General features: G+C 37.7%; 1 protein-coding gene and 1 pseudogene across 3 annotated transcripts in view; one reads left to right on the forward strand and one right to left on the reverse strand.

The window, feature by feature from the left end:
- NUMA1 (nuclear mitotic apparatus protein 1) overlaps positions 1-22105 on the forward strand; it is a 107688-nt gene that overhangs the window by 284 nt on the left and 85299 nt on the right. The window lies entirely within an intron of this gene.
- LOC143644562 (microsomal glutathione S-transferase 1 pseudogene) lies at positions 3635-4100 on the reverse strand (annotated as a pseudogene).

Below are 22105 nucleotides of genomic sequence, written 5' to 3' on the forward strand. Positions count from 1 at the left end.
AAGGGAGGAGCCGAGGGTGCTTTAGGTGCGGTGGGTCTGTTTGGGGGCGTGTCTGTGGAATCCTGTCTGAGGACAACCGGGATGGAGAATGGGCCAGGTTCTTGAAAGGTTTGTAACCGAGGTTACTGTAACGTGAAGTCTTCGACTATTATTGTTAACAATAGTAGCTGTAGTAGTAGCAGCTGCAGCAAATATTTTCCGAGCACCAACTAGGTTTCAGGCACTGTGAAAAGGCACCCTTTTATATGGAGTATCTTTTTAATCTTCCTATCCTTATTATACTTACTATTCTCGTTTTACAGATGGAAAATCTGAAGTTTATAATGTTTAACTTGGCCAGAGTCACATAGCTGGTTGGTGGTTGACTGTACTTAGAGTTTTGGGAGGTTGGGCAGAATCGAGGACGGGTGAAAGGACACTGAGGATGCGGCTTGTCTTGGATGAGTCACTTATTTTTGTTCTTTGGTCCTTATTTTGGTTTCATATATGTAAACAATGATCTTATCTGATTTACCTATTTCATAAGGGTCAAATCAGATAAGGTATTTCGTGAAGGTACTTTGTATGCTACAAGGTGACTGTAAGTAATGTAAGTGTATGAAGATTGTGGGTGAGAGTCCAACTGAGTTGATTCTGCTCTCCTAGGTTCCTTCTGTTGCTTAGTCCTGAGGTAGCACCTGTCACCTGGTATTCTAAGAGTCTCTGTGTGTTTGCCTGTCTTTCTAGATGAGAAACAGTGTCTTTTGTCTTTGTATCCTAATGCCCATACAGGATCTGAGACATATTATGGCCATTAATTTATTCTTTGGAATGAATGAGTTTCCTTGTGCTGGCTTTCCTTTCTTCATTTAATGACTTTTGACCCTCAATAGTAAGTTATCTATTTGCTTGGAAAGGCGTTGCTTCTTAAAACAATATGTATTTGCTTTGCTCTATGCTTCCCTCTCTCTGTCCTCTGTTCCTGGTCCTGTGTTTCTACAAGTGGGTTACTCTCTGGGGTGGGGCAGAATCCTTTGATGTTAAGGGAGTTCAGGTTCCCTACCTTGGGGAGATCTTTCCTGCTTTGAATATATGGGAAACCTGGGGTGAACAGTCAGATCAAGTAGGTGTATGTGTTTTCTCCCTCTCTGTTCCTGTGTGGTATTGTCTCCTTTGAGTGGAAGGAGCATATACTTCTTTGTAAAAGCTTCCAAAGTACTTTTAGCTCAATTTCAGGCAAATAATGACTAATTTCAGTGCCTCAATCTTATGGTCAGAAGCTGTACTCCCCAAAAGCTGGGAGATCTCACCTGAGAGCTCATATGAAAAACATTTCTGTTTAGAGTGTTCCTTTTTATTTGTGAAATAGGGGAGCTGGAAGAATGCATTGAATTAAGGCTTGGGTTCTAGAACTGTTGGGATGGGGGCAAAGCCCTACTTCAGATGGCTGAAGAGAGCTGATCTGACGCTGTGTCTGATAAAACCCTATGGTCAGAAGGCCATTTAATTAAGCCTCTTACCCACTGTACACTCAGCAAACCAAGTGGTGTTTTCCAGGCTCACAGTGAAGACTTCCAAGAATAAAGCGACCATTCCAGAGGGTAGTCCATTTCAATGTTGAACAATTCTAATTAATAATTGTTTTGCACGGTCACTAAAATGATTATTTAATTTTATCACGTTTACTGTTTGTTTTTCACCATTCTTTGTTACACTTTATTCCTTCCTTTTGTGTTGAATAGTTGTTTTTTTCCAATAGGATTCTGTTCATGGTAAACACTGTCTTTGTCTGAAAATGTCTTTATTTTATCATCAGTCTGAATGATAGTTTATCTGGGTACTGAGTTTCTAATTATTTTCTCTTAGCACCTTGAAAATATTATTTCATAAAATTCTTTTTGTTGTGGTTGTTCTTGAGAACTACACTCTCAATTTAATCAGTATTTTTTCTGGTTGCTTTTTTTTTGGAGGTGGTGGTACATGGTTTGGAATCGAACCCAGGTCTCCTGCATGAAAGGCAGCCATCTAACTAATGAGCTACCCATACACCCTTTCTGGTTGCTTTTAAGATCCTCTTTTTCATTTTTGTTCTGCAGTTTCATTACATGGTGTGGATTTAAGTTTATTTATTTACTGGGGGCATGTAGTGATTCCTCAGTCTGTGATTTCATATCTTTTACCAATTTTGTAAAAATTCCTTGTCATTACCTCTTTAAGTAGTGCTGCTCATGGATCTCATATTTAACTTCTCATTCTGCCTTCCACATGTTTTTTTTTGTTGTTGTTGTTGTTGTTGGCATTTAAAAAGGGGAATTTAGTAAGTTGCTAGTTTGCAGTTCTAAGCCAAGAAAATGTCCCAGTTAAAGCAAGGCTATAAAAATGTCCAGTGTAAGGTGTTAGGGGAAGATACCTTGGTTCAAGAAGGCTGATGACTTTCATTGTTTCTCTCTCAATTGGGAAGGCACATGGCCAACGTGGCAACAGTCTGCTGGCTTTCTCTCCCAACTTCTTATTTCATGAGGCTCCCCCAGGAGCACTCTCCTTCATCTCCAGAGGTCACTGGCTGGTGGATTCTGTCTCTCTTGGACTCTCGTGGCTTTCTCTGTTGTCGTTCTGTCCTCATTCTCTGCTCTCTCAGAATCTCAAGCCTTTTCCAAAAATGCTTCCTCCTCTAAAGGACTTCAGTAAAGTAATCAAGACCCATCTGGAATGGGTGGAGATCTGTCTCCACCCAATCAAGTTTAATACCCACACTTGATTGAGTCACATCTCCATGGAGATAATCTAATTAAAGTTTCCAACATAAAATTCTGACTAGGGATTAGAAGAAATGGCTGTCTTTACAAAATGAGAAGATTAGGATTAAAATATGGTTTTTCTAGGGTACATAAATCCTTTCAAACCAGCACACTGAGTTATATAGTAAATGTGTGTTTACCTTTAAAAGAAACTGCCCAAACTCTGTTTTAGAGTAGCTGTACTATTTTACATTGAGAGTGCCAGTGGCTCCACACTCTTAGCAGCACTTGTTATTGTCAAAATTTTTAATTTTAGCCATTTCAGTAGGTATGTAGTAGCATGTCATAGTGGTTTAATATATATAACCCTATTGGCTAATGATGTTAAATGTATTTTCATGGCCCTCTTCCACATCTCTTAATCTTTCATAATTTCCACTATCTGTGATCTCTTCTGGGTAATTTCCTTAAATCTGTCTCCTAATATGCTTAATTTACTCTTCATCTAGGTCTGATTTGCTTTTTGAATTATTTTCATTAGATAACTTATTAATTGCTTAAATTCTTTATTTCAAATTTTCATTTCAATAATATAGAACTGTGGATCTATCCTACATGTAATCACTCTGTAGATTTAAAGTATAAAATAAATGTAGTTACAAATTATAGTATAATCAAAATTTGTAACAAAGTACTTTATAAGTGAGGCAAAAGACAAGAATTATTATGCTAAGTTTTTAATGTAAATATAAGACAAGCATGAAGGATAATGTTGATGCTAATATTCCAAATAGGTTTTCTCATTTCTTAATTTCTCTGCTTCTCTCCTTTCTAAAACCTAAGAAAGTATTCAGTGTAAATTGGAAGCAAAAAAATTCTTAACAAACAATTTAGACACTGAATTGTTTGATTCTCCTTTACAGGTACAATTTATTGTTCAGCAACCTGTAAGCCATTGAAAAAGTAACTCCAGATCCAACAAAAAAAAGCCAACACTCGATTTGGCTGGGGAAGGGGTGTCAAATACACAATTGTGTGGTAGAGCCATGCTCCAACAAAGAGTCCTAAGTGTAGGATAGCCAGAGAGATCTGGTTCACTCAAGGAATAAAGAAGGCCAATACCAAGAAATGGCACAATATTTTCAAGGTCATGCAGGTGGGCTCTTCCTACATGTTCCACTCGGTCATCTGTCCTTACATACTTCTTGGCATTTTCTCCTTTGCCAAAGGATACACAATTTTCTGGGTTGGCCGAAACTTTTCCTGTCATTCTATAGAATTCAGTTATAGTATTCATAAGCATCATTTTTGAAAGAACAGTCATTGTATGGGAGGTAAAGGCATAAATACTTCATTCTCCATTAGCTAGGTGAGATCATCCATTTTTTTTTCCAGTTTTGATCTGGAATGTGGACTCCGAGGAGAGAAGTAAGGCAGTATACCTGTCCCCAGGTAACTTAAATTTCTTAATATATTCTTTGGTTCATTTTCAAATCTGCCTGCTTTGTTTTTATGGAATCTTGTTTTGTTTTATGTTTTCAACTCTTATATGCCTATAGTTTTAAGTAAAGTTAGTTTATAGTCTCTCATATTTTCAATTACCTGAAGTTTTTTTTAGTATGATCCTGCCATTTGTTGTAACTGACTCTTTTTCTTTGTTGTTAATTTTTTTATTCAAGAAAACAAACAATACACATAGAACCACCAATAATGGATATCTTAATATCTAACCATAGGCATATTTAAATAAAGTATCCATATAATCATTGTAGATTCTATGTGTAACTGTCTCTTGCTCATAATTGTTTCCTCAAATATTTTGTAATTTTGAGTCATATTCATGACTCATATGAGAGGAGTATCATCTATGGTAAGCCTGTGTGGCCTGGGTTGAGGTCAGTTCTCCATAGAACATTTTTTTTAATCAACATTGTTTAGGAATAACTTTATGTGCAATTGACTTTATTTTTATTTTTTTCAATCAACTTTAAAGTATAAGAGTTTTGACAAACGTGTACATTTGTGAAAAGCTGCAACAATAAAGATACAGAGCATTTCCCCCATCCCCAAAAGTTTTCTCATGCTTTGTAATCACCTTTTCCTTTACCCTAGCCCTAGCCAACCACTGATCAACTTTTTGTCACTATATATTAGAATTTTATGTAAATGTAATCAGTGTTTATTTTTTGTGTCTGGCAGCTTTCACATAGCATAATTTGAGATTCATCCATTTGGTTGCATATATCAGTGATTTTTACTTTTTATTGCTGACTAATATTCTGTTGTATGGCTGTGTCACTTATCGTTTATAATTCTTCTGTTCATGGACATTTGGGTTGTTTCCAGTTTTTGCCTATTGTTAATAAAGCTGCTGTGAGCATTCAAAGACATGCTTTCCTTCTGTTGGGAGTGGAATATATGGGTTGTATGAGAGGTATATCTTTAACTTTTAAAGAAACTGCCTCGTGGTTTTTCAAAGTGGTTGTACCATTTGGTGTTCTCACTGGCAGTGTATGAGAGTTCTAGTTGCTTCATGGTCTTCATGGTCTTGCCAGTGCTAGGTATTTTCAAACTATTCAATTTTAGCCATTCTGATTGAGGTGTATTGGTATCTCATTGGGCTTTTAATTTGCATTTTCCTGATGATTAATGATGTTGAACATCCTTCATGTGATTATTGGCCATTTGTATATCTCCTAGGTCAACTTTCTGTTTGCTTCTGCTGGGCACCCAAGATTTAGGAAATATTACTTCACAATAATAATCTCAGATTGAAATTTTTCAGTCGGACACCAAAATGTATGTAAATTTTCTCTACTTTTGGACTTCAGACCACATGCTTAGTTGTACACACACCTGTTGAACACACCTGTGGTTTTGAATTCCTAGACAGTTTCATTCACTAGGTGAGCAAGGCAAGCTTCCTTAATGTCCCTGTGAACAGATTTTTTTTTTTAGTCTGTCTTTTTATTGAGTGGTACCTTGAGGGTTTCAGCTTCTATATAGAATCTAATTGCCTTTTGTGGACCCAAGATCTGTTTCCTGTGATTGTGAGCCTGTCATAATTCCTTGTCCTGCTAGGACAGATATGCCATCAGCTCAGATCTGAAAGCTGCTCTAGTTTTCAGTTTCCTTGTTTTTGGTTTCTGGCATTTCCCTTTCTTTCCCAAAAGTGAGCTCATTTGATCTGTTTTTCAGTTAGGATCCAACCAGGAATACCACACATTAGTTATTTTAATAGAGTGAATCCAATAAAGGGAATTAGTTTTTAAATCCTTGTTGGAGGACTGAAAAAGCAAAAGTTTATCTTAAAGTAACTTTGATATCATAACTGCATTAAGCAGCTACCTCCTTCAGGACTGAGAAACAAAGGGAGGAGATTGAAGTTGTCAGACCTTGAAGTCTGGAGGAATCTGAAGGAGCTGCATCCAGATTGACCAAGAGGGTGTTGCATGGATCTTGCTGGTTTCTCAGGAGCTCAAAGGAGGGGCATGGAGGAGCCAGCGTCATTTGGGCTCTGCCCAGCTGATGCTGGTACCTGCAAGGGGTCACAGTGAGGCTGGTTCTGGGTGTTTGAAAAGAAGTTGAGAAGCACCAACTGCTGTTGGCCAAGAAACAGCAAACCACAAGAAGGAAGTCACTTGTAGCCGCCTCCTGCCTTCCATTTTCCTTTTAGAGCCCTCTATTGACAGGACCTAATAGGGCACCAGCTGGCAAAGGGGAAATAGTGTTGGAGTCGAAGCAGAGCATAACAGGGTAGTTGAGCTGAGAGACAATGACTTAGTAACTATCACAACCTGAAATGTATTACATTTTTCTAAGCATTTCTGGGTGCACTTAATAGGAAAGTTTTCAGGTTCTCTAACCTATTATATTGACAGTCAGTAACAGCAATAGCTAAACTTTTTTAGCATATACTATGTGCCAGACACTGCTCTAAGCACTTTTTGTGAATTATTCCCGAAAGCTCTAGGAGATAGGTAATATTATAATTCCCTTTTGTAAGCAAGGAAACCTAGGCACAAGTAGATTAAGTAAATTACCTAAAGCCACACAGTTTGAAGGTGTGGAGTTGGTGTTCTAACTCAAGCAGGCTGAGTTTCATGTCCCACATTCTGTGTGGTATGTGTGTGTGTGTGACTGTACATGGGCCTATAATTGAATCCAGGTCTCTCTCATGGCAGGCAAGCTTTTTACCACTCATGTCCCATATTCTTAACTACTACCTTATGCTGAAAGTTCTCCCTATGTCAAACCAAAATCTGTCTTCTATAACTATACCGGCTAATTCTGGTTTGTCTTCTTGGGGAATGTGCTGGTTTGAAAGGATGTACGTACCCTAGAACTTAATGTTCCAATTAAAGCAAGTCTATAGAAATGTCCAATCTGAGTACATAAGAATGTACTCGGTAACAGCCTCTCTTCCACCTACCCCCATTGGATCCACCCCACGCCCCCCACCACGCTCCTTTTTAAAAGGCACTTTTTTTTTTTTTTTTTTTTTTTTTACATGGGCGGGCACTGAGAAACCAGCTGGGGTCTCTGGCATGGCAGGTGAGAACTCTGCCACTGAAGCACTGTTGGCCACCTGTGTTAGTTAGATTCAGTTGTCAGCTTGTCCAGGTGAAGGTACCTAGTTCTGTTGCTGTGGACATGAGCCAATGGTACCTCAACCTCATCTGTTGCTCATTACATCTGCAGTTGTCTAAGAGGCATGCCTGTTTGATTTAATTGGTTGTGCTTAAATGAGAGCTCAACATAGCACAGCATAAAAGCTCACCATACCTCATTTCAGCACTCAGCCCAGGCCTTTGGAGATGCAGAAAGAAATCACCCTGGGGAAAGTTGTTGGAACCCAGAGGCCTGTAGAGAAGGCCAGCAGAGATCAACTTGTGCCTTCCCATGTAAGAATGAACCTCAGTTGAAAGTTAGCTGCCTTTCCTCTAAAGAACTAATGAAATAAATCCCCTTTTATTAAAAGCCAATTTATCTCTAGTGTGTTGGATTCCAGCAGCTAGCAAACTAGAACACCACCCAAGACAGCCTTTTTAATATGAACTGCTGTACCAGGTCTTTTCCATCCTGGATTTATTTGATTGAGTCATTATTCTAAATGCAGGACTTCACATTTATTCCTGTTAAATTGTACCTTGTTATTTTTGGTAGCATAAAACCTTTTGAGATCTTTTTGAATCAGATCCTAGCTTATAATATTGGACTTTCTATCCTTCACAGTTTATAATTCCATAGCTTGATAAGCAGGCCTTTTATGTTTTCATTCTAAGATGATAAAAATGCTAAAAATGGTGGGTTTGAGAGGCAAGCACTATGTCACACCACTACAGATTTGCTCCAGTTGATGGAAGTTTGGGGAAACAGTTTTGACTATTCCTTCTAGTAAATTAGAGGAGGAGCTATCTAGAAAGGCAGGGTCTTGGCTGTAATTGAGGGGAGGAGAGAGCCAAGGTTAAGCGTTGGCCATTGGGTAAGCAGTAACATTAATAAGGGGCCATTTGGCAGAAGATGAACTGGTGATTGTAGGAGAGAGGGCTTTATTGCCCAGCATGCTCCCTCTGAATTGAGGCCTCTAGTGACAGCTGTGTCACCTGCCTTTTCTGTCCTATATAAGGGCTAGTTTCTTTGAAGCCAATGCAGGAAATGCCAGTGATTCAGCCTTGCAGATTTCCTCCTCCTGGCTGAAGCCGAGGACTAATTTATATGGATTAGGAGTAAAGACTGCTTATTTAAGGTATATTTATTTGACCACTCCAGTGCCTTTTTCCTATGACCGGCCAGAGACACTTGTTTTGCAGGCTGTAGTTTTTGATACCTGTGGCAAAATGAATACAGTGTAATCTCAGTTTTTGGCTCTGTGTGTGGACTGCACTTGTTCTGCTGTGTGAATGGGCATTTGTCAACTGTTTGTGCTTTTTTGATGTCCTCAGTGAGAGATGAGGTAATAGAGCTTTGATTTCCCCACTTTTCAGTATTTCCTGTTATGTGAGGATTTTAGTTTTGGGGGAAACCTTGTTCCCTGAAAGTTTCCCACTGTATCTTTCATGAACTGCAGCAAAGATCTGGCGGTAGATCTTCAAAGTCCAGTTTGCTTAGGTAGTCAGCAGTTAGGAAATTAGTGCCTGTTATCTCTTTTACGAAGTTGAGTATATAAGAAAGTCTGTAATACAGGATTTCTTTCTTCATTTATTTTTTATTTTGGAAAATTTCAAACCTATAGATACTTTGCAAGAATAGTATAACAAATATTTATTTACTTTTCATACCGTCTCACTAAAATTGTTAACATTTTGCCATATTTGCCCTTTCTTATCTATCCTTTATTTTGTGAACTTTAAAAAAAAATTTTTTTGTGAACTATAACAAATTCAGAAAAGTGATAAATTTCAAAGTACAGTTTAACAGGTAGTTTTAGAGTAAATTTCAAAGTATAGCTTAACAAATAGTTAAAGGGCGAACACCTGTCAAGGGTACAACATTGCTGACACCTTAGAAGCCTCTGTTGTATCTGTTTCTGATCACAACCTCCTTTTTTCTCCACAAAGGTATGCATCCCTAAATGATATACAGTTGTTTAGTTTTGCCTGTTTTTGAGCATTGTATAAATGGAATAAACTTTGGGAATTGTTTTTTTCTGTAAAGTATTATGTTTGTAAGATTCATTTTTTTTTATTTTTCTATTTTGTTAATTTTTTTTCTTTCCATGCTTGTCTTTTTTACTAAACTAGCCATACACTGGATAAAGAGGGTATCTGTTTTCCGAACTTTTTGTTAGGTATGCACATTTTGTCATTTCATCCCTAAATACTTCAGTGATTATCCCCCCCAAATAAGGGTATCTTTCTGTATAACCATAATATTTAGTTAGCACACTGAGGAAATTTAACATTGTTTCAATACATTATCCATATATAATGCTTAATCATATTTCTCAAAATTTCCCAATGATGTCTTTTAGATTTTTTTTGTTTTCTATTTCATAATTCACAGAAGGATCACACATGTACTAGTTGTCATACTTTTGTCGTATCTCTAGTCTTTTTTGTTTTTGCATGGGCAGGCACCGGAAATTGAACCTAGGTCTCTGGCATGGCAGGTGAGAACTCTGCCTGCTCAGCCACCGTGGCCACCCTCTAGTCTTCTTTAATCTAGAACAGTGCTTTTTTTCTAAAATTTAATATTTTTATTGACAAATCTTCACACACATGCAGTCCATACATGGTGTACAATCAGTGGTTCACAGTATCATCATTCAGGTGTGTATTCATCACCATGATCATTTTAGAACATTTAAATTACTCCAGAAAAAGAAAGAAAAAGAAAAAACTCATTCATACCATACCCCTTACTCCCTCTCATTGACCACTCATATTTCAATCTACTCAATTTATTTTACCCCTTATCCCCTCTGTTATTTATTTTTTATTATAATTTTAAACTCATCTGTCCATACCTTGGATAAAAGCATCAGACACATGGTTTTCACAGTCATATTGTAAAAGTTATATTGTTTTACAGTTTTCTTCAAGAGTTAAGGCTACTGGAACACAGCACAACAGTTTCAGGTACTTCCCTCCAGCCACTCCAATCTACCATAAACTAAAAAGGGATATCTATATAATGCATAAGAATAACCTCGAGGATAACCTCTTGACTCTGTTTGAAATCTTTTACCACTGAAACTTTATTTTGTCTCATTTCTCTCTTTCCCTTTTTGGTCAAGAAGGCTTTCTCAATTCTTTGATGTTGGGTCCCGGCTCTTCCTGGGAGTTCTGTCCCATGTTGTCAGGGAGATTAATACCCCTAGGAGTCGTGTCCCACATAGGCAGGAGGGCAGTGAATTCATTTCTCTCTTCCTCCCTTTGGTCAAGAAGGCTTTCTCAATCCTTTGTGCTGGGTCCCAGCTTATCCCCAGAGTTCTGTCCCATATAGTCAGGGAGATTTAACACACCTGGGAGTAATGTCCCACATAGTGGGGAGGGCAGTGAGGTCACTTGCTGTATTGGCTTGGAGAGGCCACATCTGAACAACAAAAGAGGTTTTTTGGGAGGTGACCATTAGGTCTAATTTTAAGTAGGCTTAGCCTATCTTTTTCAGAAATAAGTTTCATAGGGGCAAACCCCCCAAGATTCAGGGCTTGACCTATTGATTTGTTTGTCCCCTAATGTCTTAAATCTTGAATGCCTTTTTGTCTTTCTCAACATTGACGTTTTTGAAAAGTTCAAGTTAGTTGTTTTGCAGAATGTCTTGTTTTGGATTTGTATGATTGTTTCTTCTTGATTAGATCAGATCAAACATTTTCAGTAGGTAAGCTATGTAGATTAATACAAGAGTCTGATTTGTGAAGCTGACAGACATGGGGAAGTAGTATCCAATTTTGCAAGAGTATATAATTCACTGGATTATGTTGTCTAATCTGTTTATGCCATAGGAATTAAAAGAGAATTAAGAGGAGAGGGGTTTGGTAGATGAACAAAATCTGAGGCAGTTGAAGTATAGTGAGTGAGATAAGCCCCTGATTTGGAGTTTCCATCCATGTATTGATGCATATCCTGAAAAGTGAATTTCCTCTTCAGAGTTTAGAACACTTTGTTTTCCATGGTGTTTGCACTGCTGGGAAGCCTAGTTTAGTCTTGCTCTGGCTTCAACAGGCCTGGAAACTGTTCTCAGCCATTGATCAGCTCCCTCACCTTGGGGAAATTTCCTCACTTGCAAGATAGAAAGAATATAAAAAACTACTTAAAAGGTTATTGTGAATCTTATAATAAAATATTGTATAAATATTTGAATTGAAATATTTGAATGCCTTTAAGCAACAACCCCTTGTTCTGTTGATACAGGCCCCACTGGAACATTCATTTCTGTTACCTGCCTGATCCCTCAAAGTATTTCAATTTATCTGTCTAGGATAACTGAAGGCATGGAAATGAGAACAAGCTTGGCTCATGTGGAGAGAAGTGGGAAGATTGGCTTGATTAGTTGAGTGCCCACTCTACAATAGTGGGAAATGAGATTGAATAAATGATTGTGGCCAGCTAACAGAGAACTTGGAAAATAAAGCCAAAGATTTTAGATAAGGTGCATTAGGCAGAATAAAACTATGGGAATTTTTTGACAGAAGAGAGATACTTTGAAATAAGAGTGGTGTGGTGTTTCCCAAGGAAGGACCTTTCCTGCTTCAGAGACATGACTCCTGTTAGGGCAGGGCCTTCTTAGTGCTGACCATATGGGGGTGTGGCTTGGCAGACCTGCTATGGGAGGCCAGAATTTCTGCCTCAGTGACTCTTCCTGCTCTGCCACTTACTCACCCCATTGACCTGGGCGGCATGGCTTTCCTTCTGGTTGCTGTCTGAGCTACAGAATTCTGGGGCTGCCCAGGTTGATGTGAGACTGAGCTGACCAACAGTGGGTGGAATGGGGGAATGAACAAGCATTCCTGTTCCTCTGCTGGGGTAGAGGCTAATTCCAAGCCAGACTGCCAGAAATCCCTTTGTTCAAGCCTGAGCAGACTGCCACAAGGTAAGTCTAGATGGTTCTTGACCTCTCTGCTTTTACATAGATCAGCTTTTTTTCTGAACAGGATCTCCTACTTTTTATTTCCCCTGATCCAGGTTCTTCATAGTTACCTGTCAGTGAGCCACTGGAAGCAAATAGGGCTTGAGCTGTCTTGGTTACTGCCAGAAGGTGAGCAGAGAGGTTTCATGGGCATATTCTTTTCATTTGGGGATGTGTTATGAGATTTTTCACTTGTCCTTGCTGTGAGGTACATTACCCAGAACTCTTGTGATCCAGACAGTAAACAATGGCTCATACCCAAAGTGGGGCAGATGTAGAGGGGCTTTGGTCTTAAGCCACCATGTTTCAGCTACTGGGTTTCAGAACCCTTTTTGATGTGCTGAGTTGGCTTTCCCTCCTTTGACAAGGGGAATGAAAGAGAGACGTGTATGGATAAATATGTATTTACATATTGTGCTGGGAGTCTTGGTGACTAGGTTTCTAGTCCTGACTGTTGCTAACCAGCTGTGTGATCAGAAACAAATTACCTAACTTCAAAGTTTTCTTATATGTACAAATGAACAGTTTGGATTATACAATCTTGAAGACTTCCTCCAGAGCTACAATTTATGATTATATAATGTGATTTGTAAAATAGTGTGACTAGTTCATTTTTAGCATGTGACAGATAGTGTCACAGACATCCACATGAAGTTTGTCCCTGTCAAAGTATTTGTGTTCTCCACCTTTACATTTATTCTAGTGATGTTGACAATGCTCAGAACACTTTTGGTTTTTGATGCAGTCTTTAGCATATCCTCAGGAGTAGCAAATCTTCACTTTTGCTTGGTGGATTCACTTTTTCGGAGTAACCAAAAGAGACCATGAACCAGAGTCAAGCAATGCAATACCTTTTTTGGTGAAGAATGAGGTGCGATTATAAGACCTAATTTTTGAGAGTGTCTTACATGATGTAGACTTTAAAGGCAGTTCCCAAAGAAGTGTTTCATAAATATTTTAAGCAATGGTAAAATTGTTAGAATAAGTAAATAAATAACTTTCTAAGGAAACTGTTTTGATTGCAGTTTTTATTTGATTTAATGAGATTGTAAATGTTTGCTAAAAATAGGAGTCATTTTCTTTAATACTTATTGTGCATATACTTGCTTCTGGTCAAGGTGAACTAGATAGTGGGGAAAATTAGCTTTTCTCTCCGTAGTCCTACCAGATCACAGATGTGTTGAGGGCCAAAAAGAGTTGGATATATGGCTACAGGAAATTGTAGCCAAGGAGCCTTTGTAGTCCCATCTCCAGAAGACCTACTTACTGTCAAGAGTTTTTCAGACTGTGGCAACCCCTGCTTGACAGCACAGCAGAGTGAATCAGGGTGATCCCAGGTGGTGTGGCTCAAGTAGATACTTTAGTAGCTCCATTCTTTTGTAGGAGAAATATTTGAAATCTTTTTTTTTGTCAGGATTTGTGGGTTTGAGAGACTGGTGGATATGGGTGGGAAGATGGTATGGGGTGATGAAACAGAGGGACTGTCTTGAGTGCGTTCACATTAGGCTGATTATAGTATCCTGGAATCAGTTTCTGGAAATGGTGGCCTTGTTGATAAACTGTAAGTAAATTGAGATGTTAGGCAGACTGGTCGAAAGGTTCTGTCATTAAGTCAGTCTATGATCATTTGCAATTCCCGTTCTTACTCTAGGCCTCATTTTCCACATTCTTTTTTTTTTTTTTTGGCATAGGCAGGCACCTGAAACAAACTGGGGTCTCCAGCATGGCAGGCAAGAACTCTGCCTGCTGAGCCACCATGGCCATCCTCCACATTCTTACATTGAAAGAGTAAAGAGGTGCTAAGGGGTTATTCTAGATTTGAAATCAGATAGACCTAAGGAGGTATACGGTTGTTTTATCTGAATTTCTTGACTATTTGATTTGGAGGTCGGAGTGGAATTTCCTTTTTTAACCCCTATATTATAGTAGTGACTTTACTCTTTACTTTCAGTTATAGCTAGGCGATCATATGTGAAATAGCTGTTTAATGAGAAGCAGCATTGGGAGTTTTCTCCTCAAAAACAATCACAGGACATTCTGGTCCTGAGAGAAGTCATTCCCTGGTAGGACCTATTGTTTGAAGGAGGTGGGGGTGAACTTCATCAAAATGGATAGCTTGGGTATTGTGATTTAGAGGATTTAGTTTAGCGGATTTGTCCCCTGCTGCTGTTAATTTCAGACCTTTCTTTAAAGGGTCTGATAGGTGTGTGGGATTCATTTTGGGAAAAAGCTCCATGCAACCACACTTAGAAGTTAAGCAAATGCCCAAGACCAGAGCCGGTTGCTGGAGATACAAAGTGGCTTTTCAATACCTATATCCTACACATGACCCCCAGGAGAGTATAAGCCATTTAGTGAGCTCATTATGCACCAGGTTGGGAGATCTGGCTCCATACAGAAGAGGAGAAGAAGGTGATCTGTAGAATACACACCTCCTTAATCTCCCTGTCTTTGTTTACCTCAGTACCCTTTAGTTTTAATTAGGATTGTGTAAATATGGTTAGTTTATTAATCCCCTTAAAGTGTCAGGCTCAAGGCAATTTCTCTTGTCACTCATGTTAGGTCTGTGACTTTAAATTAGAGAAATTTTCCTCGTTGACAATTTGGATTCACTGAAATAATTCACTAGACTAAGGCCAGTAGGCCATCATTGAGTCAGGCAAGTGTTATTTAGTTCCTACTAAGGACAAGTGTTGTGCTGTGGTGGAGCTGAGAGGTGAATAAAATGATTACTACCTTCCAGGAGGAATGGAATAGTGAATAGAGGAACAAGCATTAGGGGAAAGAATAATTGATCCTGACTGGGGGGCACCAAGGAGAGTTTCTGAAGGGAGAAGCCATTTGAATTGTGTTATAAAGGGTAAGAGGAATTTATTAGGCTTAGAAGAAAGGGCATTATAGGGGAGAGCACAGCATGCTTTGGAAAAGTGTGCTGAATTAGAAGCTATTTTAGAGAAATGAGCTGAAGATGAAACTGGAAAGGAAAGTTGAGGATTGAATCTTAGAAAACTTAAGTTCTGTGCTCTAAGAGATTTGGATTTTATTCTGCAGGTAATTGACTGTTGAATTTTTTTTTAATGTAATTGTATTGAAATATATTCACACACCATGTGATACATCTAAGGTATGTAATTAATGGCTCATAATGCCATCACATAATTGTGCATTCATAACCACAATCAATTTTAGAATAAAAAAAAATTAAAAATTAAAAAAAGAAAGCCAAAGCATCCCATATCCATTATCTCCCCCACCCCATTATTGATCCCTAGCATTAGTGTGGTACATTTGTTTCTGTTTGAAAGAATATTATATTACTGTCAACTATAGCCCATAGTTTACAATAGGTACATTTTTCCAATATACTGCTCTTTTATTAACTCCTTGTAATAGTGTCATACATTTGTTCTAGTTCATGAAAGAATTTTTATATTTGTACCATTAATCACAGTCATCTTACACCACAAGATATACCAAGATATACATTCCCATGTTTTAACCTCTGGCTTTCCTTCTGTTGACATATATGACTTTAAACTTCTATCACCCACACTCACACACTATCCAGCACTGCTAATTACACTTAGGGAATAACGTGCTATCATCACCTCTTTCCTTTTCCACTCATTTCAGTTCAACCTAGTTAAAAATTCTGCACATCTTAAGCAACTGCTGTCTATTCTCTAGCCTCATTCTATCTCCTGGTAACCTATATTCTAGATCCATGAGTTTACATAGTAAAATTAATTCATATTAGTGAGATTGTACAATATTTATTCTTTTATGTATGACTTATTTCACTTACCATAATGTCCTCAAGATTCATCCGTGTTGTCAAATGCTTCAGTACTTCATTCCTTCTTAACTGTTGAATAAATATTCCATTGTACGTATTTCCTGCGTTTTGTTTATCCATTCATCAGTTGATAGACACTTAGATTGTTTCCATCTTTTGGCAATTCTGAATAATGCCACTGTGAACATCAATGTGCAAATGCAAATGTCTACCTGCATCCCTGTTTTCAGTTCTTCTGGGTATATAGTGAGTAGCAAGATTGCCAAAGCATAGGGCAACTCTATACTTAGCTTTCCGAGAAACTGTCAAACTGCCTTCCACAGTGGTTGTACCATTTTACATTCCCATCAGCAATGAACAAGTGTTCCTGTTTCTCCACATCCTAACACTTTTTGACTCTGACATTACAAGCGTAGAGACAAAAATTGTTCCTGTTTATTTAATAGTGGCCATTCTAATAGGTGTTAAGTGGTATCTCATTGTGGTTTCAATTTGAGTTGCTTAGTAACTAGTGAAGATGAACATCTTTTCATGTGCTTTTTAACCATTTGTATTTCCTCTTTGGAAAATGTCTATTCATGTCTTTTGCTCATTTTTAATTGGGTTGTTTGTCTATTGTGTATGTGTTTGCATGGGTGGAGAATCAAACCCAGGTCCCCTACCACTGAACTACCCTTTCACCCCCAGTATGGGATTTTTATTTATTTATTTATTTTAACATGGGCAGGCACCTGGAATTGAACCCAGGTCTCTTGCATGGCAGGTGAGAACTCTGCCTGCTGAGCCACTGTGGCCCGCCCCAGTATGGGCTTTTGATTGGAGTGGAAAACATTTTTTTTCCAACCTGACTGAAGAATAATATACACTCTTTGAAGGAAATAGGAAACTATACAAAAGTGTACAGAAGAAAACATCAATCACCCATAGTCCCACTTTCTGGAGAAAACTGTTCACCTTTTAGTGAATTTCCTCCCAATATTTTGAACCTTTGTATGTTTGTTTTTGCATTGTCAAGATCTTACATTACCTACAATTTTATATTCTGCTTTTTATCCAATTTTTTCCATTTCTCATATTTCCATTATATAATGGAATATAATGTATTTATAATGTTGCTTAAACTTTTTATAAATATATCTAATCGCTGTATAATAGTCTAAAATATTGGGTTTTTAGACCCCAATAGGGTTTTTTTGTTTCTTTTTTTTAAACACCACTGTAATTTTTCTCCTTAATTATAAGAGTAAGATATATTATAAATGATACATAAGAAATGAATCCTATGCACTTCCCCCTTTATCCTATACTGCTCAGCAACTATTAATAGTTTCTGGTGCATCTTTAAATTTTATTTTTTAATGCAATTTTATTGCTCTCTATTATATGTTCACATATGATATAATCATCCAAAGTATACAATCAGTGATTTGCAGTATCATTATATAGCTGTGCATTTATCTTCAAAACAATAGATTTTTGGCCGTTATCATTAGTCCCCTCAAAATAAAAGAATGCAATTAAAAATGAAAGTAAAAACAGAACATGCAAAATAGCCTATCCTCCCATCCCCCCATTATTTATTTATCTTTTTGTCTTTATTTTCTTACTCATCTGTCCATACACTGGATAAAGGGAGTGTCAGTTACAAAGTTTTCATAATCACATGGTCACATCTTAAAAGGAATATGGTTATACAATCATCTTCAAGAATCAAGGCTATTGGATTACAGTTCAATGATTTCCCTCTAGCGACTCCAGTACACCAAAAACTGAAAAGGGATATCTATATAGTATATAAGAATAATCTCCAGAATGACTTCTCAACTCTATTTTAAATCTCTTAGCCACTGAAACTTTATTTTGTTTCATTTCTCTTCCTCTGGTGCATCTTGGCATGAACATTTTTATGGATAAGTTTTTGTCGATATTATTCATTATTTTCTCATATCCCAGCAAAATGGATTACTGAGTCAATGAGTATGAAATTTATTTTTTTTCCTGGTTGTATATCTTGGCACAGTTGAGAAAACATGAAAAATAAGATTTAAGGGAGCAAGTAAAAGTTACCTATAATAAATACCCCAACTCAGAAATAAATATTATTTGGTGTATTTCCTTATAAATACACACCTACATATACAGATTGATAAATGTGCAGGTGTATGAAATGTTTGTGTATGATACATATAAGCCATGTAGTTTTAAAAAAAACTGGGATCATATCATAATAAAGGTTTATATCCTGTTTTTTCACTTCAGTAATATTTTGTGAGTATTTCTCATATCCTTAAAATTATTTGAAATTATTTAAAATTATTTAAAACATATTTAAAATGTTTCACCATACGAATATATCAGAATTTGAGTTATTGTTATATGTTTAGTTTTTCTCCAGTGTTTTATAATATTAAATACTTCTACTCTTAATGCACATATTTCTTTGTATTTCAAATTATTTTCTTAGCTTTTATTGCTGGGAATGGGATTATTTGGTCAAAAAATCTGAACATACTACTGAATTTCTTTCCAGAGAACCATTTAAAGAAATGCCTGCTTACTGTATTAGAAAGTGTTCTAGTTTGCTAGCTGCCAGAATGCAATATACCAGAGATGGGATGGCTTTTAAAAAGGGAATTTAATAAGTTGCTAGTTTATAGTTCTAAGGCCGAGAAAATGTCCCAATGAAAACAAGTATATAGAAATGTCCAATCAAACGCATCCAGGGAAAGATACCTTGGTTCAGGAAGGCCAGTGAAGTTCACAGTTTCTTTCTGAAGTGGAAGGGTACATGGTGAACACAGCGTCATCTGCTAGCTTTTTCTCCCCTGGTTTCTGGTTTCATGAAGCTCCCCGGGGGGTGTTTTCCTTCTTCATCTCCAAAGGTCTCTGGCTCGTGGACTCTTCTTTGTGGTGCTGCTTTTTCTGAATCTCCCATTCTCCAAAATGTTTCCTCTTTTATAGGAGTCCAATAAACCAATCAAGACCCACCCAAATGGGTAGAGACATGTCACCTAATCCAGTTTAACAACCACTCTTGACTAAATCACATCATCCAGGGAGATGATCTGATTACAGTTTCAAACATACAGTATTGAGTAGGGATTTTTCTACCTTTATGAAATGGGATTTTGATTAAAACATGACTTTTCTAGGGGGCATACCTCCTTTTAAACCAGCACAGGAAGTGTCAGAAATTATGCTTTTCTTTCCTTGATTATCAGTTTCTTACTCAAAATATTAGATCAAGTTAACTTTCCTAGAGAATATGATGGCTTTCTTTGCTATTATTATATGAAATTAAAATGTGGGCAACAGTGGGAGGAGAGATTGGAGGTCTCACTGATATGAAGCCCAGTTAGCTAAAATGACTTTTGGAAATGAAAGGAAAATGGGACAGGTCACTTAATGGAGGGACTGAGAGCCTCAGTTTATAAAATGGGCATGATGGCACCTTCCCAGTCTACCCTATGGATACAGAAAGCCTAAAATATCCAATAGAAATAACTTCAGAAAGGTAGAAGCTGGAGGGAAGAACCAGTCTTCCTTTCCTTCAAGAGTCAGCTGATGTGAGGCTCTAACTCTTAACATATGATTAGACATGGCTGTAAAGGTTCAGCTGCTTTCTAGTGAATTTTCTCTTTACAAGCAAAAGGGAACCTGTGTTGTGTTGTACATGCACGTGTGTGCATATGCGTGCATGTGCTGGGGTGTTTAACAGCAGACAGAGTTTGCACAAATTATCATTGTGGTATGTGGGCGGGAGTTCTATTGCTTGTCAAAGTCACTGAAGGACAGCAGGAATAAGATCTGCCTATGTATCCCATCAGGTGAAATAAAACAGACAAGGAAGATGAAGAATAACTCATGAGAAACCCTTTGGAAAAGTGTCCCAACCCAAAAGTAGAGGGATGTCCCATTTTTTGACCTTTGAGTGTTTGTGGCTATTATCTTCATTACTGTATATCAGACCTACACTGCATATAAGTTTATTTGAAAAGGAGCCACATTCTTTAATGTGGCCATATTCTAGTCAATTTAATTACAATTAATCCCCATTGAGGAGCTTTCCTTTAGGTGTTAAATATGAGTAATAGTTTTGTTTTTTTTTTAATATATGATCATTCCATTCTACATATATATAATCAGTAATTCACAATATCATCACATAGTTGCATATTCATCATCATGATCATTTCTTAGAACATTTGCATCAATTCAGAAAAAGAAATAAAAAGACAACAGAAAAATAAAATGAAAACAGAAAAAAAAATTATACATACCATACCCCTTACCGCTCCCTTTCGTTGATCACTAGCATTTCAAACTAAATTTATTTTAACATTCATTCCCCCTATTATTTATTTTTATTCCATATGTTCTACTCATCTGTTGAAAAGGTAGATAAAAGGAGCATCATACATAAGGTTTTCACAATCACACAGTCACATTGTGAAAGCTACATCTTTATACAATCATCATCAAGAAACATGGCTACTGGAACATAACTCTACATTTTCAGGCAGTTCCCCCCAGCCTCTCCATTACATCTTGGATAACAAGGTGATATCTGCTTAATGCTTAAGAATAACCTCCAAGATAACCTGTCGACTCTGTTTGGGATCTCTCAGCCATTGACACTTTGTCTCATTTCACTCTTTCCCCTTTTCGTCAAGAAGGTTTTCTTAATCCTTTGATGCTGGGTCTCAGCTCATTCTAGAGTTTTTCTCAATCCCTTGATGCTGAGTCTCATATTCTAGGATTTCTGTCCCATGTTGCCAGGGAGGTTCACACCCCCTGGGAGTCATGTCCCACGTAGATGGGGTGGTGTGGTGGTGAGTTTGCTTGTTGTATTGGCTGGAGAGAGAGGCCACATCTGAGCAACAAAAGAGGTTCTCTTGGGGTGACTCTTAGGCCTAATTTTAAGTAGACTTGACCTATCCTTTGTGGAGTTAAGTTTCATATGAACAAACCCCAAGACTGGGGTGTTCTAGTTTGCTAGCTGCTGGAATGCAATATACCAGAAATGGAATGGCTTTTAAAAGGAAGAATTTAATGAGTTGCAAGTTTACAGATCTAACGCCGAGAAAATGTCCCAATTAAAACAAGTCTATAGAAATGTCCAATCAAAGGCATCCAGGGAAAGATACCTTGGTTCAAGAAGGCCGATGAAGTTCAGGGTTTCTCTCTCAAGTGAGATGGCACATGGCAAACACAGTCAGGGCTTCTCTCTCAGCTGGAAGGGCACATGGCAAATATGGCGTCATCTGCTAGCTTTCTCTCCTGGCTTCCTATTTCATGAAGCTCCCCGGGAGGCATTTTCCTTCTTCATCTCCAAAGGTCACTGGCTGGTGGACTCTCTGCTTCGTGGTGCTGCAGCATTCTCTGCCCTCTCTGAGTCTCTCTGAATCTCTCATTCTCCAAAATGTTTCCTCTTTTATAGGACTTCAGAAACTAATCAAGACCCACTCGAATTGGTGGAGACATGTCATCCCCTAATCCAGTTTAACAACCATTCTTAACTAAATCACATCAACTAGGGAGATGATCTCATTACAGTTTCAAATATACAGTATTGAATAGGGATTATTCTACTTTTAAGAAATGGGATTTATATTAAAACATGGCTTTTCTTAGGGGGCATACTTCCTTTCAAACCAGCACATTCCACCCTCTGGCCCCTAAAAAAGACATGTTTTCCCCATATACAAAATACATTAATTTCATAACAATATCAGAAATCCTTAAACCTTTCAGCAGCAATATAATGCTGCTTCGTGGTGCTGCAGCCTTCTCTGCTCTCTCTGAATCTCTCTCTCCAAAATGTTTCCTCTTTTATAGGACTTCAGAAACTAATCAAGACCCACTCAAATGGGTGGAGACATGTCATCCCCTAATCCAGTTTAACAACCATTCTTGACTAAATTACATCAACCAGGGAGATGATCTCATTACAGTTTCATATATACAGTATTGAATAAGGATTATTTTACCTTTAAGAAATGGGATTTATATCAAAACATGG

Source organism: Tamandua tetradactyla, chromosome 8 (assembly GCF_023851605.1).
Source record: "Tamandua tetradactyla isolate mTamTet1 chromosome 8, mTamTet1.pri, whole genome shotgun sequence".
Classification (NCBI taxonomy): Eukaryota; Metazoa; Chordata; class Mammalia; order Pilosa; family Myrmecophagidae; genus Tamandua; species Tamandua tetradactyla.